General features: G+C 30.3%; 1 protein-coding gene across 5 annotated transcripts in view; it reads right to left on the reverse strand.

The window, feature by feature from the left end:
• The window catches only part of LOC142332146 (uncharacterized), a 130,045-nt gene that overhangs the window by 73,315 nt on the left and 38,827 nt on the right, over nt 1-17,903 (reverse strand). For all 5 annotated transcript variants that reach the window (XR_012758175.1, XR_012758177.1, XR_012758176.1 and 2 more), the window contains exon 2: nt 11,610-11,768. The gene's annotated coding sequence lies outside the window, so the exon portion shown is untranslated. The remainder of the gene's footprint in view (nt 1-11,609; nt 11,769-17,903) is intronic.

Genomic DNA, 17,903 nt, shown 5'->3' on the forward strand with positions numbered 1-17,903 from the left:
TAATCCACATGGCCATTTGGTTAAAAAAAGCTGATTTCTATACAAAAGGGTCATTAAATTCCACTAAGTAATTTTTCCTCCACTCTAGGCACTGCCTCCCTCCCTAACCTTACAGACAGAACCTGAATAGCAGACTGGCACAATTCCCATAGTACTAATTTAAAAAAAAGTTGATTAACAAAGATTTAATACTTTCTTGTAATCGGTTATTATTCTTGTATAATGGAAAGATAATAATACAAGAAAATAAACTGAAAAAGGTTTTTTTGAATCGGTTGCACTGCTACTATGGCTAGGAAAACATAAAAAAACCATTTGGTTAAAAAATGTACAATAAATAAAAAGCTAGCTTTTTTGGTTTTTATAAATTTGGGGAAAATTTTTCTTTTTAAATGGTAAGATAAGCATGTGCGCATTTACTGAGTTTAATAATAAAGTGAATTATATTAGCAAAATTTTGAGAAAATTGACCCTAAAAACATCCCTCTACCCTTGGGAATACTGACCCCAAAATTTTACCAACAAATCATCCCGTATTTACAAATCTCTGTACAGAACTTAATCAAAATTGGTTTATCTATTCAAAAGTTAAGCTTCAAACACGCCAACACATGCACACACATACGAATGAACATTATCTCCCGTCCACTTTCTTTTTTGTTTTTTGGGGTCCCTGGGTCATGAAACGTTGAGAAATGCAAAAAACCCATACCCCAATTTTTTACCGATTTTCCGACTTTCCTTCATGAAACATAGGTGTAAAGCTATGATGCCAGGAAAGTAAAAGGGAACAGATTGAGCAGATGATATACAAAGAAACAAACATAAGTCTTTGAAAGATCGGGGTATTTACTTTTTTATAAAAAAACAAACAGAAGAGCTAAACAATGACCAGAATCAAATAGTCATGAATGGAAAATTTACAATGATAAATTAAAAATACCCTCTACATAATTAACCTTCTCATTATTCAAATACATCTTTTCATAGGGCAATTTTCAGCCATACTGTTTCTAAGAAGCAAGCAAAAAGGGAAAAAATGGAGTCATGCATTAGATGATATATAATCTAATTTTATTTTATAATAACTGATACTGAACTTGGCTTTCCTAATGTAAAACAACAATCACCCGCGCAATAAAATTGCTTATCCTCAAAGAAGACACAAGCATATTGAGCACGGCAAAGTTGATAATTAACACAGTATTTAAAAGTAAAAGGGCTCTCCACAACTTTAATAATTTGTTTTTTGAAAATGTATTAAAAAATATCATATTGGACTGAAACCTCCTGAAAAAGGAAAGCTCTTAAAAAGTAATGACCGTTTAATAACTTCCTTAACAGAATAATGTACCTTTAAAAATCAGTCAAAAAGTGTTCTTATTTTCTCTGCAGTCTACAACTGGCTGTTCCTTCTTGTAATCATTTACATTCAAATTTTAAAGTTTAAAAGTGCATTTACATTGAAAAGAATTTTGAAATTTAAGTATTGATATAATTTTGAATTTTTAAATTAAGATACATCTGAAAATTATTCAAAACTGGCTGCTGAGCACAGTGATAATGCAAAAAATATAAGGAATTACAGAAATGATACGACATGATTCGAATCGATAGAAAAACAGGTATGAAGTAAGTTCTAGGTGGCTATCTACTCTGCTATTATCAATGGCTTGCAAAAAAAGCATTTATAATAGAAAAAACATACACAAGTCATACCACTAACTCAGATTAGGAACTGATTTTTCTCTATGTGAAATACATTATAGAAATTGTGCTCTGCTATCTGAAATCAACAACAGAAGTGGCTCACAAAGGACACTATTCTGATGCAAGGTCAACGAATGTTTATTCATAGCCTACTGATGTAACATATTATCTGACTGGAAAGACGTCAAACAGATAAGACATATTTGGTAACCCACCAAACAGTCCAAACTTAATTCTGAAAAATATCCATTGTCAAAAAGCTGAAAGAATATTTTTGAGGAGAGACTCATTCATAAGTGATAAAAAACAGAAGACCCTATCAGACAGTAATTTAATGGAGTTGTGACAAAGGATGATGACAATGCTGTTTTGAAGCTCATCGATTATTATAATGCCAAGCATTAAAGATTAATTTATAAATTGTAATATTTTCTATTATAAATTATTATAATCAAAATATAAAGACATTTAAGACAATATCTATGACACAATATTGTCTCATTTTATACTGTACAGAAAAAATACTTCTCATGCATATATACTCGTATTCTTGTTCTTACAGTCTTGTTTGAAAAAATGTAATAGCTGTCTTCAACACTAATTATTATTACTCTAATTTAGTTCTCAGTGACTTATTTTTTCCTAGAATAGAAGAAATCAAGCTGAAGGGAAAAGACATCATTACAAGCATCCAAATACTATGGCAAGAATGACACAGATTCGCGCACGCGTGCACATACATACATACACACCAAAAAGAAAAGAAAAGATTTTGAGGATGTTTTTGATCATATCAGAAATCTTGGAACTGATAAGCAAAGTCAAAAACTGACTACTTTAAACAAGGGGGGGGGGTCATTCTTTAATCAAACTTATTTTAGCATTCATCAAACACTTTTGAGCAGCACACTCTACAAGTATGCAAAAAAAAACAAGTAAATAAAATTCTTAACTTAAATTTCATGCTAATATAACTAATAATAAAAAAAAATATAAACGCATAACACTCTAAAAATGAACATTTATTAAATGGCCACCCAATAAAAAACTTAATTATAAATTAAGTGTCCCAAAAACATACTTTTCTTATTAGTATAATGCAAAAATAAATAATAACAGAAATAAAAGTAATTAACAAGATATCCATAACAATCTCTAAATAAAACTCCTATTTTATCTAATAACTAATAGGCCCACCCAATCATTTATATCTACATAAGAAAAACAAAGAAATTTCAACCCAGGCATGCAAAGTAATATATCATATTTCAATATCTAAACTAATGTAAAGGAAGGAGTTAATTTATATTCAGATAATGAATGCATCGGGGGTCCAGAGGTCAGACAAGTGAAGTGTGTCCTGACCGGCTAATTATTAATACGAAATAACCAATAATTTATTATAAAATATTATAAAAAGATTCTTATAGTTATGTTCATGAAATAAAGATGAAATCACAGATGATTATAAAAATTTTCCAATATCCTTTAAAGCATGAAGTTTGAAATGAATGTTCCATTATCATAAATAAACAAACACGCACGTATATTTTTTTATGTAGATATACATATTTTTATTATTAATTCACCATAAAACTTAAACCTTGAGCATGGAAACATGGAACAGGAATTTTGTAGCATGTAAAAAATGCCATGTTTGACTGTTGATTGGTATTCAAACCTGAGACCTTCTAGATGAAAGGCTGAGACAGTACTACTTTCTGTCTCACTGTTAACATACATATTGCTCTAGTGAGCAGTGGTTAACAACCACAAGTGGTGTTACAGTAGAGGTCAGCAGAATGTGAAATAATTAAATATGCAATTTTTTCTGTTTAATTTCTTTCCCCTGTTATTTTGTTTTTTTATATTTTGTACCACTCATTTCAGTTTATTTTACCTTAAGGTGCAATATCTTATTTCAAATTTATTCTGAAAATAAAATATTGTCATATATTAAAAAAAAGTTTACACTTTGTGGATAAAAAATAAAATGTTTAATTTATTTATTTTTTTAAATTAATTTGTTGAAGATGTTTATTATCTAAAATAGTTTCTCATTGTGTTTATTACTATTATTATTTCTTTTTTATCAACAAACTCTGCCAATACTGGACCCAAACCAGAATTGAAAAAAAGGATGAATGAGTTCTTGATTGTTTTGTTGATATCGACTAAATGCAATCAGTAAACCTTTTTTCTTTTTCCTATTTAGCCTCCAGGAATTACCATTCAGGTATTACTTCAGAGGATAAATGAGGATGATATGTAATGATTTTAAATGATGTTTAGTCTTGTTTTCAGTCTCAGTTCGACCATTCCTGAGATGTGTGATGAACTGAAACCCAACCACCAAAGAACACCAGTATCCACAATCTAGTATTCAAAATCTGTACAAAAGTAACTGCCTTTACTAGGTCTTGAACGCTGGAACTCTCGACTTCCAAATCAGCTGATTTGGGAACATGCGTTCACTACTAGACCAACCTGGTTGGGTGGGTAGCATTCAGTAAATCTAAAAATTATTTAATTATCTAATCAGTAGGTTTAATTGTTTACACAGTTAGGAAATCCTACCTTCATTCAAGAATGGGTGAAAGAGAGTCCAATCCCTCTAAACTAGACTTTCTTGGCTAAGGTAAAGGTATAGAAGAGTCCCAATTCCTTACACTGATAAAATTATACAGTAGGTTAATAATTGATTTGTGCGAAACTGTTGTTTATTTTCTGTTCTTGAAAATAACGTTGGATATCTTATAGGATTATTGTTTGTTAGATTAGATATATGCTAAACTAATAGAAAATAACATAAGGTAATATTTTAATCGTATGATTTAAAAAAATAGGTTTTTTCTCAATCAGTAATAGGATTGATGGACTGCACATTTACTAGTACAGAGGATGAATGACCAATCATTTATCTCTTGATTAACTTTTTATAGATAGAAACTGACTGCAAAGAAGTTGAAAAAGGTGTATATATACAGTGCTGAACACAAAACAGCCACAATTGTGATTTCAAAAACAAAATATTTTATGAGAGGCTTTAATGGGGAACCTTCCTTCATTTTTCCCTACAATATTATAATTTTTCGAAGCTTGGCTCTTTACCAATCTGGCAGCCAACTTCATTATTTCAAATGGAAACTTATGTTTTTATTGCATTTTGGGGCTGAAAATATTATTTTAAGGCATTTTTATCCTTGGGTATTTTTCTGTAAAGACACCTGTTATGGAGCTGCAGGATGAGAATTGTAAAATCTAACATAAGCAATCTTATTGTTTTAAATAAAAACCTAATGAATTAATGCCTGGTTGTCAAATAATATTTTCAAAGTTTGAAAATTAAGTAAAGTGGAAAATAAAAGTAAGATTAAAAGACCTGAACAGCATGGTTTAAGTTTTACTTATCTGTTATGCTGCATTGCGTTACAAGTTTAAACTAAGGGCTAACATATGAACTATGCTAAAGTTTAATGAATTGATGTTATCTTATGTTTTATGATTTCTTAGAGCCAGTTCCGTAACGAGGGTATGAAGTGCCTATGGCAAGTGTCTTACTTGAACCTTCCCGTAATCCAATGACAAAAAAAATTAAAAATTTTAATGTAATAAGTTAAATTTTTCTAAATGCAATATATTCAGTACTATTAACCCCATCAAAATGAGTTACCTATATATACAAAATGTATTTGTCAAGGTATTTGTTTTTTTTTTTGTCTTCAGTCATTTAACTGGTTTGATGCAGTTCTCCAAGATTCCCTATCTAGTGCTAGTCATTTCATTTCAGTATACCCCCTCCATCCTACATCCCTAACAATTTGTTTGCCTACATAATTTTTTCCTTCTACCTGTCCCTCCAACATTAAGGCGACTATTCCAGAAGACCATAATATGTGGCCTATATATCTGTCTCTTCTTTTAGCTATACTTTTCCAAACGCTTCTTTCTTCATCTATTTGCCGCAATACCTCTTCATTTGTCAATTTATTCACCCATCTGATTTTTAACATTCTTCTATAGCACCGCATTGCAAAAAATTCTAATCTTTTCTTCTCAGATACTCCGATCGTCCAAGTTTCACTTCCATATAAATCGACGCTCCAAACATATACTTTCAACAATCCTTTCCTGAAATTTAAGTTAATTTTTGATGTAAACAAATTATATTTCTGACTGAAGGCTCATTTTGCCTATGCTATTCAGCATTTTACATCGCTCCCGCTTCGTCCATCTTTAGTAATTCTACTTCCCAAATAACAAAATTCTTCTACCTCCATAATCTTTTCTCTTCCTATTTTCACATTCAGTGGTCCATCTTCATTCATTATTTCTACTACATTTCATTACTTTCGTTTTGTTCTTGTTTATTTTCATGCGGTCGTTCTTGCGTAGGACTTCATCGAAGCCGTTCATTGTTCCTTCTAAATCCTTTTACTCTCGGCTAGAATTACTATATATCAGTTCCATGTAAAGATTAAAAAGTAATGGGGATTATTCCTATGCGATTAATATCCCGAGGAGAATGGAAAACAAACTGTAAAATGTTTACAGTGATTATACAGTTTCTTTTTTGAAATGAAGCAAATGAAAAAAATTAGAATACATTATTGCAAAATAGAGTGAAATGAATGGTACATTATTAGCTTATTAGTTTCATAATATACCATAATAGTAATGACCACGCTTGTATACAATGCAACTGTCAAATGATATCTCGGGTGAATTTTATTAACTACTTGGGTTGATTGTTTATTAAATTCATGGGATTTGCACATAGTTTGAAAAAAATTTTTTTTTTTCATATATTTGCAGGGATATTGGAGAATTATAAACCAGTATACTAGTATCTAGGATTACAAATAAACTTTATAAACTGGTATACTAGTATCTAGGATTACAAATAAACTATCAAAAATATGAGCAAATGGTAATGTTTCTGATGAAGATGAAATTATTAATATTTTTTTAACGAATACTTTGTTAGAATATTTAATGAAGTTATCAGTAGCACTGGTACTGTAAACGATAGAAAGATGTAGAATTATCATGATCAGTTATGACTTGTTATATATATATATATATTTCAAGCTATATATATACATAGCTTCTGAAACCAGGTAAATGTCCAGGTACTGATAAGATCTCCTCTGCTTGTTAAGGAAATTTCTGTTCAAGTAATCCCTACCTTATCTGCTACATACAATAATAGTCTTGCTATGGGTAAATTTCCTTCCACCATGAAATCAGCAGAAATTGTTCCGGTTCATAAATTAGGCTTTTAAAATACGGTTGGCATCTATTAGCCCATTTTACTATTTTGAATTTTTTTAAATTGCTAGAAAAAGCAATAAGAAAATAGGTTAGTTTTATCCAAAAATAAATTTTTTGCTCGTGTCAATTTGGGTTTCAGGAGGGTAAGTACTGAATTTGCAATGTATGTTTCTGTATTATTTATTAATACTTATAAAGCACTTGATATAGTTAATCATCAAATTCATTTTTATTTAAAACGTACAGTACTGAAATTAGAGGTCTAGATTTAAAATGGTTTGCGTATTGACTGGAAGGCAGAAAAAAGGTGCATAATTGTAGACAGCTGTGTGAGCAATAACCTTTAGGTGAATTGTTGATTATGTGAATCCCCAGGGCCTGGTTATTAAAGATCTATTCTGTTATTAACTTTTAATAATGACGTATTTCAAATAATTTAACAGTAAGAGGAAGCTATATATCTTTTGCAAATATGGCTCTAGTACATTTGTCTAAGAATATTGGTAAGTTGCAGACTGATCTGTACTGCTTTAAAAATCAAATATCTAATTTTTTCTTTATCATCTGCCTCCAGGTTATTAGCTCTATTAATATGCCATAGTGTTGATCATGCTCATACTCAACTATAATGCCAATTTTCAAACATTTCTTGGGTGAATTCTATTAAATACTTAAGGCTGAAGGTAGATGGGTAATTATCAAGGAATTTACATATACATGTGTACAGTTTTAAAGAGATTTGTTTACATGTATAAAAAAATTTTATGAGCGTTTTCAGTAGATGTTTGTCAGATCTATTTTGGTCTAGTTCATTCAAAATTAGACTATGGATTATATTGCTGGCCATCAACTTATTGGCTATCTTCATCAGATAATTTTGCAAAATGCTATTTTACTGAAAATTGTATTGTAAATGCATTTAGAAATGCTATTGTAATGTAATGTGTGGTGTGCAAGTAGGGAAAACCTTTCCCTTTTTTCAGTAAATATCTGTATTTTGCATTATATCTCTTTGTTTATAAGATCTTCTAACCTTTTACAAATGAAGTGGTAATGTCTTTGGGGGGGGGGGTAACAGCTATTAAATAATTAAGCAGACTCTTAAAGAAAATGTTACTGTTCCAAGGCCTTATTGTACATTGTTTCAAAAGCATTTCTTTTTTACAGCCAAGTTCTTTAACAGCCTGCTGGGTAGTGTAAGAAATACCTGTAACCTTAATTTAAATTAAAATAACGAAGTCAATGTTAAATATTATATTATGAATACATGGTTGGTTTCACATATTGAAAATAAGAGTAAACTGAAGATCTCAGATTCAGTTCTCGGTTTAGAATTAGTATTTTTCTCAATAATTATATTTACATATAACGTTTAGGAGAAAAACAACAAGGAGTCTAAACCCCATTAGATCTCTTTTCAGGAGGGCATGTAAAAATCCGCGACATCAGCCATCTACAGGAGAGTGTTGTTGCAGTGTGACGGTAGCATACATTACACTCGACATCCTGACGAGTACATGGGAAGAGCCGGATTACCGTCTGGACATTTGCAGGGAAACAAACGGTGCACATATTGAAGTACACCAAGAAAAACTTCAGAATCTACCCTTTCAGGATAGACACTAATGTACAGTAAGTAAGTAATATGGAAAAATTACTTATGTAAGTAAGTAATTTTTCCATATGCAACAGACATCCACACGTGGATGTAACTTACGAGGGATATTTCTAAAGTAAAGACCGCTGGGAAATTTCTCTCCTTAAGGTAGGCGAACCTGTGTCTTTTGTGGACACCCTAATAATGTACTCGCTGCATTGTCGTCTAGAATACGACGAGGTATATTGAAGCCGGTGTTGTATCACTACGATAAATGTCTTAATTCATGTTGCGATTATATAGAAAAGTAGTATAAGGTATGCGGTTCAAGAGAAATAAAAAAAATATTTATAAAGTTTTCAGAATAAAATTTTACAACGAAACTGTCTTTTAATTTAGAGATAACCTCTCGTAGTAACGATTCGTGATGACTATGAAAGTTTTAAAATGTAATTAAAAATTAATTACCCTGAAAAATCATCATTCTGTTTCTAAAGCTCAACCGTTATTTTTAAAAGATCGAAAAGCGCAATTACTTGTGTAATAAATCAAGGCTGTAATAATTAATGATTATTCAGAATATTATTCTACTGTCCTGTTGGATGAAGTAGTCATTTTTATCGGATGAATCACCAGCTAAGTCTCCATACGTTTGTGGTACATTAAAAGATCTGGAGTAAAGAAGTAATTTCCAAGAGCTTTTACGTTTTAAGCGATTCAACGGAACATTTTAACGATAAGTTATACTGTTATATATAGTAAATACAATGCGATGCTGTGTTAATAAATTGTACTAAATCGCCTGCGGTTGTGTTTTTTTAGTATTAATATCATTTTTAACAGATTTTAACATTTTGTTTTTTATTTAATTAAACATTTCGTGACGCTCATATTCATGAATTTATCACGGTTATGCATATATCATGATTTGCCATGATCTATCCAGGAAAATCTTGAGCAGTTCTTTAACTTTCCCGTCTAGATAGCTCTATAGTAGAGCTGTAGCTCTAGAAGGAAAAGTATCATAATCTGTCAAATTTGGGCATATGCGGGTTTTCGCCGGATCTTGACGTTTTCGCATCTACAGAACCCAAAAAACCGGATGGAAATTTTCCGAATGTTAATGTTCGTATGTACGAGTGTGCGAGTTCGGTGTTGGCTTCTAAATCGTCTTAAATCTCTAACCGGACCGATTTTGACCAAACATGGTCAGATTACTTCTACATATGGGGGCATTGATGCGTTAAATTTTCAACTTAAAAGCTCAAGTAGACGACGCTGTAGAGCAAGAGCACCCTCTCAGTATCTCGAGATTTCGCCTAATTAAAGTCGTATTTTTCTTAAAAATTAAAATATTTACAAAATCGCACCTCCACCCCAAAAATTCTCTATATATCGTGACGTCACAGGTGAGCGGTAAAAGTAAATAAATGAGTAATATTTTTAGTGTAAAAAAATAATTCGGACTGGCCGGGTCTCGAACTCGATCGCCCGGTTAATTTATTACCTGGTGCGTTAAGCCTCACACCTGCAACAATCTGCCGACGGTATAAGCGAACACGCTTATACCGTGTAAGTTGCTTGTGTAAGTTGTGAAATTACTTTAGTTAGTCTCGATTGGTGCCGCTAGTACAGCCACACCTGCGCGAATTAAATACGGTATGCGAGCGCGCTTTAGTTAGAATCGGTGAATTAAGTAAACAAATAAATATTATATTTAAATAAAATAATAAATATTTTAAATTAAGTTGTGTGTGTAAGCCGTGCATCAAAATTAGAAATATCGGCTAATTGAAGACTACAGATTAAGAAATTCACAGTCCATTTATTCTATTCCTATAAAAAATTATATTTTATTTATATATTTTTGTAATTTTTTTTTTCTGAGTAAAAAAAAACCTAGTAAACGGTTGCATAACTTCCCCAAATTTCCTCTTGTTTGATTTTTATTTCAAATACGCCATTGATATTTAGAGTACAATCGCGAAATATTTTTAAATATAGAGTAATAAAATTTGAGTCAGATTTGAACCCCTTTGTCAAATGACGTTTTTCTATAAAAATTATGCAGTATTGAAAGTATATAGAGGAAAAAATCAAATTTCTTAGTAAAACATTTCGTTTCCTAGTCGATCTTTCCTTCATCAAATTATACCGTATTAGATTATTTATAATTAAAAAAATATATATATTTATATTACAAAAAAGCTGTAATGAGGTTACTTGAAATACAAAAAAAAAACCACAATCATTAAATTTGGAGATAGATGGATAGGCCGGCAAGGACCCGTACTTTGGCCTCCAAGGAGTCCTGACACCTTACGATTTTTTCTTGTGGGTGTACATCAGAAGCGTTGTTTATATGCAAAAAATTCGCGACCTAAACCGCTTAAAAAACAAGATTAATGAAGCAATGACAACCATTAACGAAGAAATGTTAACTAATGTCTGGAGAGAAGTTGAGTATCGTTTGAACATTTGTCGAGCGACTAAGGGCGCACATACTGAATTTATTAATTATGTAAAAAAATGTTCGAGAGGATAAATTTGAAAAATAAAAAACATAAATTGTAAGTAATTCTGATTTAATTTAAATCATGTTCAAGACCGCACCATTCTTTTATGATAATCCTGTATATAGATAGAAAAAGAATAGTTCTTGCAATTATTCCAAAAATAACTATTTCATACATCGCTAAAATTCATGATTATATTATATTATTAAAATTTATGTATAAATTAGGAAGTGTATGAAACTTATACTATTATAATTAATTTTTGGTAAATGATGAAAGTAAATATTAGATGGAAAATATTAGGGTTTTTATTTAAATGTAAATATATAAAAATATTTGTAATTTAATAGGTGTAGAAGGTTGTCAAGTGGTGTCCACATCAGATATTTCTTTTAGATCCTCTTTCCACTTTACACGGTTAATACCATTAAATTATTTTGATTACTCTACTAATCTCAACATACGTATTAAATAAAAATCTTCAGTTACCAGTTTGTAAATATTGCACTTACCTTTCTTGTAAATTTTGTCCTCTAAAAGTGCTGTCTAGAAGAATAAATTATTTCAGAAATACTTTGTAATTTACTCATTATTCTGACTTATCTCTTACAAAGTATTTTCCTGTACTGTTAATGCATTACTCTGAGCATTTTTCACTGTCGGTAAGCTTCCTGAAACAGAAATAAAACATAGTTGCATTAATAAAAGGTTTTTTTTGTTTTAAAACAGCAGTACTAAAAGTTAAGTTTTTATTATCGTTTTGTAAATCTTACATTATTCAATCTTTTTTAATAAACACTTTTTCTTTTGTAAACTTTAACGGTTCAAAGTTTCATAACATTAAATTCTTGGAACGATCCCAAACGTTGTATTCTAATAGCATAAAGTGATCTCAAAATGAATACAGTTTTTGTAACCGATTTGATAAAAAGTATCTTATTTCACTGTTCACTCGATCGGAACATGTTTCATAAAATAATATTAATTTGTAACTCATTATTAAAAGTTTAAAGCCGTTTTTATTTCTGACTAAGCTTCCACATTCATTTTGAAAGAATTTAAAAAAAAATGGTGTTCACAAATGTGATTTTCTTAAGAAAATGTGTTCACGTTAAGATGGTTACTAACAGGTAAGAGGTTTTCAGCCGGTATGTAAACTATTCTTGTTCTTGTATTATTGGATTCTGATAACTGCTCACTGAGATTAAGAAAGGACTGAACAAAAATTAAAATACCAGTTTCGGCTGGAATGTTGAAACTTGGATCGATTAGAAATAAATTCTTGGTCAGGATAAAGCGGCTTATGTCAAACTCAGAAGATAGGTTATCGGTTATATATCATATCTCCAAAATAATTTTAAGTTTCTTAATCGTCCTAGTGAATATATGTCAGTTTCCAGACCAAAACTGTCGGCAATAGTTAGTATTGTAGTTATAGATGATTTTATACAACACGTTTCCATTTAATGTCAAACGTAAATATATATTTCCTGCACATAGATGATGACTGGTGTTCGCAGACAACAATAAGGAAAAGGGTAGACTATAACCCCATTAATGAAAAGAAAATATATATATACATATATATAAAGAAATTAATTTTCATTAATCGAACTAATTGTAAAATTATTTTCAAGAAACCAATTAAATAAACTAATTTGCATAATCTAAACTAAAAAAAAAAGGTTTTAAATAACGAAAAAGTATCTCTTAACTTTAAAAATTTTACTATAACATTTTAGTTCGGTTAATAAAATAAAATTAATATATATAAAACGAGCTTTTATTTTATTTTATTTATAAAGAAAATTTAGTGTAAATAAAAAAGAAAAATTAAATGCGGTATAAATATTGGAAAATTATCATTTAGATAAAATAGTGTGTTCCCTCGGATGGATAATCGGGAGACTGATGCTGATGATCTGCTACAGCGAGACCTGTAACGAAACAACACGTATCGAAAAAAATCTCGAGTAAAAGGACTTGAGAAACTTTTGATGTCAAAATTTTTTCAGTTTGTTGCATTAAGTAATTTACAACTGAAAATATAAAACTAAATTTTTTAATTAAAGTAAATACCTCGGTTGACCGGGCCGTTTAATTTCTAGTAGTATTGCAAATTATTAGTTATTTTTTATTATTAGGGTCTGGGCCATAATTCCAACATTATTTGTTTTAAGTTTGTTTCGGGTGTAATTCTAAAGGTACGTAATAAGAAAGTTGAAACGAGGGGGTTTTAACTCGTTTTATATCCATCGCTATTTTTACGTCCCTCCAACTTTCAGTGCTCATAAATAAAAAAAAAGAGTTGATAAGTGGTTTCGCCATTATTTCCACAAAACATTACATTAAAATCACGTATCGTTTAGTATTAAAAAAAAAAATTCATTCGATATGACAGATCCAAGACTGCAGGTAAACGTGAAAGACCCGTATTTTTGGTAAGAGCCATAACTATGTTAAATGAATAACAAAATCCGTACAACTTTTACAGCATTGTATTCTGAAGAAGAAAATAAACAGCGTTGTAAGTTGAATCGAACAAAGAAAAACCTTTTTGCTTCTCTTTCATCAGTCGTAAATCGGAAACTCATACATATTTTTATATTAAATTTCTCCGTTATTTGCACGTGTAGAAAAGTTTATAAAAGATCCGGCAGAACAACGTGTACACCTGTTATTCTTTCGTCCAAATCTACTCGACCGATATAAGTTAAATTTTGCACTAACAAAGGTTTCATACCTGTAAAGAATTTACGATATAATATTTGAACAAGTTCGAGCGGGAGATTAAAAAGTAAAAATAAATAAACTGAATAATGATTTTCTTTTAAAACGAAATCTCTCTAAAAAGTAGAACATAATTTTTGTTTATTATAAGATAATCAAAATAATTTTCAATATTTATAAGAATTCTGAGCTCGTAAAATATTTACTGAAGAATTCGAATAGGTAATCTGCGATAATTAATAAAGGTAAAAATGTGAACGTAAATTAAATCGATAAGACAAAATAATATTTTTTCGGCGCACAACGGGTTATTTTTTACAAATGCTGAAAATTATTTTCATTATCTTAAAATCACCAGAAAATTTATTTTCTACTTTTTAGAGCGATTTCGTTTTAAAAGTAAACCGTTGTTGTTTTTAAACTTTATTTAATTTTATTTTTTGTATACGTAAATATTTTTAAAAAAATATATAAACCCTTTAGGAGCAAAACTATATTGCTGTAGAAGTAATATGAAATTTTATAATTATTTTTTTTTTTTGAGAAATTAATTCAGACGGAAAACGCGGCGCGCGCGCGAATACACAGTGAGACATTAAAAATCGGTATTTTCAGCTATTTTATTACTTTCATCATTATTCTTGACGTATTTTGGTACTATTCGTTTGATTTTTTGCAAAAATTACTGGAAAGAAGGATCTGTTTAAATATACGTGTACGACAAGAACACCGTACGATAAGCTACGTCATCCTTGAAAATTGCATATTGTGAAATGTCAGGTCCCACTTATATTTTTATAGGACAATACGCCTTCAGTGTGTTTTACGTTTCCCACCTGAAACTTATTATTTCGCGTCGTGCGTGCCTGCACAATGTCATTTTTTTGTTTTTAATGTTCTCCCTGCATTTCTAGATTTGTATTAAATGAATGTATAGGTGTTATTATATTTATGCACGATAATTCATTATTTACAAAGTCTAAACTAATTTTCACCCTTTCCTTCCTAATACCGATTCAAAATTTCTATGAAAATAAAATAAATAATATTTATTATTACTTATTTATTATAATTATAGATTTATATTTATCGGTTATTTCCTAATAACTATACTAACTTAAGAAATTCTTCTTTCGACATGCGACGGCCGTGGTTTCTTCGAAACGGTTTTTACATAGTTTTGTAGTCTCAGGTCGACCGTTCGTGAGATGTGTTTGAATCCCAACCACCAAAGAACACCGGTATCCACTATCTAATGAAATCGGTAAAAAAGTTATTCTTAACCTTGCTAGGATTTGAACCTTAAAACTCTCGACTTCGAAATCAGCCGATTTGCAATGACGAGTTAACCGCTAGACCAAACCGGTGAGTACCGATTACGCCTGCTACTCTTCAAGATTTGCGAAATAGAATCGTTACAGCAGTGAATTAAATAATTTGGGACCGGTTATCAATAAAAATAATTTGGGACGAATTAAGATAACTGTTATTTATAAATATCGACTTTTACATCCTTGTACGAAATAAAGGAAGTATTGTGATCGCGCGAACTTAATCGCGCGATCACAATAACTTAAGTATTAAGTTCGGCTTCCAGTTTCAACGGAAATTTCCATTTGACCATCCCTGAATCCATTTTGATTGTTTTCGGCGTGACGTCTGTACTAGGTACGTGCATGTGTATCTCGCATAATTCAAAAACGATTAGGATAAGAATTTTGAAATTTTGGATTAGGACTGTAAACATCTAATCGTGCATCTCCTCTTTTGATTGCAATTGACTTGACCAAAAGCGTCCAAAATCAAAAACAATTTGATTTTGGAGTTTTCCTTAACCGCAGAACTATAGTAGTACAGTAACCGCAATAGGCCCTCATCGAGAGGTTTTCAACGACGTATCATAAGCGGTACTTATTTTCATCGGTTCCAGAGTTATAGCTAAATAAAATTTTAATTAAAGAAATATTTGGTTCTTACAAGGGGAAGGTACATCGGTTCGAATCTGACTTCATTTCCTTTTCTTTTTTTTTATAAATGAAAAGTACATAAAATTTTATTTCACTAATAGTAGATTTTTTCATGTTTTTTTATTAAATTATTTATTTTAAATCGTTTTTACAATCGGTGCTTAATAATTATTAATAAATCGATACAATTTCAAAAACATTTCACCGGTATAAGGAGGGGATTAAAAAAATGTCCCACCTTAAAGTTAAAAAAAAATCAAATTTACTCAACACGACAACGGTTTCATGTGAAAAAAGTATCACGCGTTTAGCATACAACAAGCCCTGCTTACAAATACAGCAACATTTTGATAATCCCTTACCGTATGGGTTGGTTACATGAAAAATTGTTTCAAGCAAAACCTTTAGGTAACGTTAACAAAACTAACGACCACTTTAAAGCGATTCGATACTGTGCCTATTAAGGTAGGTATAGCTTTATTTTTTCTCCAAAACCTATTTTTCCCCTGGACCAACGGTTGGTTATATCAAAAAACTTTAGTTACATAAGTTTTAGACCCTTATCCAAAGAACAGTAAGAACTTTAATTGAATTCGATATAATTACTTAAGAAAGATATATCCATATTTTTTTTTTGTTTCGGTAATCCTTTGCCGTAAGGATCGGTTATATCAAAAATTGCTTCAGAGAAAAGTTATCGGGAATCTTTACAGGATTAACGACCACTTTAAAACGATACGATACTGTGCCTATTAAGGGAGGTATGATTTTGTTTTTGTCTTTAAAACCTCTTTTTTTCCTCCCGTGAGCAAACGGTTGGTGATATCAAGAAACTTTACTTGATACTAAGTTTACTAAGTAAAAATAGTAAAACATTTACTAAGTTTTAGGTTCTTATCCAAAGAATCGTAGGAACTTAAACGGGTTTGATATTTTTCTTAATAAAAAAGTCATATCAATGTTTTGTTTTTTCGAAAAAATGCCCCATTTCCATCCCCACGGTCCGATTTTCGCCGTTAACAAGCCCGTCCGAGAATTTGGGTGGAGTTTTTTTTTAGGGAACAATTTTAAAGTGATTGGCGCAAAGTTACGGCGGTTATCGTGTCCACAAGAAAAAAAAAAAAAAAAAAAATATATATATATATATATATACATAAACTTTTGAGCTCACGGGGACTTTGGGATCTGGAGGATGTGAAACGCGAAGATGTCCAAATTGGGGAAGTCGAATCATGGTATCCGTTACAATAGGTAGGCTTTCTTATGAAATCTACTTAATAGCTTACCGACCTTCCAACACATTATGAATATACTACTTGGAATTCAAAATAAAATTAACCCTGTTATTCTTATTTATTCGACTAGCTTAGATTATATTAAGACTTAAACATGCGTTTGATAGTTAATATTATACCCCGCATTACAAGTACATATCTAAAATTATATAAATATGAAATTAGTTTAAAAACAAATCACGAAAGAATTTCTTTAAATTCAGATATGAATTTTACTCCGACATCTAAAACACTGCAAATAGTACATATCGACAGCGTTTCTTTAACGAGGCTTCGAGACAAATATTATTCTTGATTGACAAAACATTTCAGGTTAAAACGACAAAATCAAACAATATGGATGATCTCTCGATATATATTATGTAATCTAAGACGAATCGGTACAATTATTTTAACAGTCTTCCTATAAAACTACTTTTATATAATTTTTTTTATTAATTTTTCTTCTTTTAATTTTCTTTATATCATTAAAAAATCGAAATCCACTTAAATTTCCAAAATAACTTTTTAATAAGACATTCCTGTAATGACAAAATTTATATATAACAGAAAGTAAACTAGGAAATGTAATATTTTCGTTATACATCAATATACGTAATAAAAAATATATTTCAATATAAGAGTACGTTAGAAATTGTATCGGAAACGCCATTATTATGTAAAATAATTAAACGAATGGTATAGAAAAAATCATAAACAAAAGAGAAAATCCCACTAACTGAAGCTAGAATCCTTAATAGCCCCAGTAGTTAAAAAAAATGATGTAAAAAATAAAAATAAAAAATATATATAAGATAAGCTAATACACAAGTCT

The sequence above is a fragment of the Lycorma delicatula genome, chromosome 11 (genome assembly GCF_047948215.1).
Source record: "Lycorma delicatula isolate Av1 chromosome 11, ASM4794821v1, whole genome shotgun sequence".
Classification (NCBI taxonomy): domain Eukaryota; kingdom Metazoa; phylum Arthropoda; class Insecta; order Hemiptera; family Fulgoridae; genus Lycorma; species Lycorma delicatula.